Raw genomic sequence first — 1,961 nt, 5'->3', positions numbered from 1 at the left:
TCTCTCTCTCTCTCTCTCTCTCTCTCTCTCTCTCTCTCTCTCTCTCTCTCTCTCCCTCTCCAGCTGTATATGTAGGGGAGGATGGCCTTGTTGGCCTTGTTGGACATAGGTGGGAGAGGGAGATCCTTGCTCCCATGAAGGCTGGATGCCCAGAGTGGAGGAATTCGAGGGTGAGGAGGTAGAAGTGGGGGGTTGGGTGGGTGCACATCCTCATAGAAGCAGGAGGAGGAGGGCTAGGATAGGAGTGTTCCTGGGGCAGGGGTGGGGAATGGGGTAAGGGGATAACATCTGAAATGTAAATAAAATATCCAAAAAAAAGATACTAGGGAAGATAGACAGACAGACAGACAGACAGACAGACAGACAGACAGATAAAAACAAGCCAGGTGTGGCCAGGCATGATGGCACACCTTTAATCTCAGTGCTCAGGAGGCAGTGGCAGACAGATCTCTGTGAGTTCAAGGCCAGCCTGGTCTACAAAGTTATTACACAGAAAAGTCCTGTTTGGGGGGTTGGAAGAGGCTAGAACAGGTTTAATAGAACTTGCTTGTTATCTTAACACTGAGGAGGCAGAGATGTGTAGATTCCCTGATAGAGAGATCCCTAGATCTCACTGGCTGGCCAGCCTCAAGTTTGGGACCCTGTTTTAAAAACTTAAAAAATAAAAAACAAAACAAGAGAGCTGGAGAGATAGCTCAGTGGTTAAGAGCACTGGCTGCTCTTGAGTTCAGTTTCCAGCAACTACCTGGTGGCTCACAACTATCTATAATGGGATCTTCTGCCCTCTACTGGCATTCAGGTGATTATGCAGTCAACATTCCTATAAATAAATAAGCCTTTAAGCAAACACACACACACACACACACACACACACACCTGTACCTGATGTGTATCCATCCACACAAACACACAACATAGTTGCACATGCACACACATACCCACATGAAGTAAAAACAAAATGGCTGCATGATGGGTTCTTACAAAACATACCCAGGCTTAGAAATCACAAACATTGGGCTGGAGAGATGGCTCAGAGGTTAAGAGCATCGATTGCTTTTCCAGAGTTCCTGAGTGCAATTCCCAGAAACCACATGGTGGCCCACAACCCTCTATAATGAAGTCTGGTGCCCCCTTCTGGTTTACAGTCATACATGCAGGCAGAACTTAAAAAAATAAAAATAGGCCAGGCGGCGGCGGTGGTGGCGCACGCCTTTAATCCCAGCACTTGGGAAGCAGAGGTAGGTGGATTTCTGAGTTCGAGGCCAGCCTGGTCCACAGAGTGAGTTCCAGGACAGCCAGGGTTACACAGAGAAACCCTGTCGAGAAAAACCAAAAAAAAAAAAAAAAAGAAATCATAAACTTCTTACTTACTTTTCTTGTCATTGTGACAAAACTCCTGAGGTAGGAAGGAATTTATCTTTGGCTCAAGGTTTGAAAGAAACTTTGGATATTTTATTGGATATTTTGGTTTGCCATGGCCAAAGCGAGTAGTTCACATCATGGTGGCCAGAAAGGTCCAGGAAGAGACCAGGACAAAAGCCATCCTTCTTCAAATAGACACTGAGAGGCCAAATCTTTTAAGTTCAGACACCACTTTAGAGAACCTGACCTAAGTTTGAACCGAGGCAAACTAACAGGTTTCTAACTTAGTTTCTACCTAATTTAGTTTCCAAGTTATCCCCTAACAGAATTTGAGCCAAACTCCAGTCTCTAGCTAACCCCCAACAAGACCTCCATCTCCAGGTTACACCCCCAACAAGACCAGTGGCTCCAGATTATTACCTATACCCCTAGGTTACAAGCTTGTCCCCTGCCTAAGGACCACCAATGGAGAGGGAAACGAATTAAGTTTATGATATGACAATGCTAAAAGCCATAGAAACTTTCCAATTAGATTAGATGTCCTCCCTCCCTCCCTCCCTCCCTCCCTCCCTCCTCCTCCTCCTCCTCCTCTTCCTCCT

The sequence above is a fragment of the Grammomys surdaster genome, unplaced genomic scaffold (genome assembly GCF_004785775.1).
Source record: "Grammomys surdaster isolate TR1022 unplaced genomic scaffold, NIH_TR_1.0 125231, whole genome shotgun sequence".
Lineage (NCBI taxonomy): Eukaryota > Metazoa > Chordata > Mammalia > Rodentia > Muridae > Grammomys > Grammomys surdaster.
The sequence above is the reverse complement of the archived record's forward strand: the minus strand, read 5'-3'. Positions refer to the sequence as shown.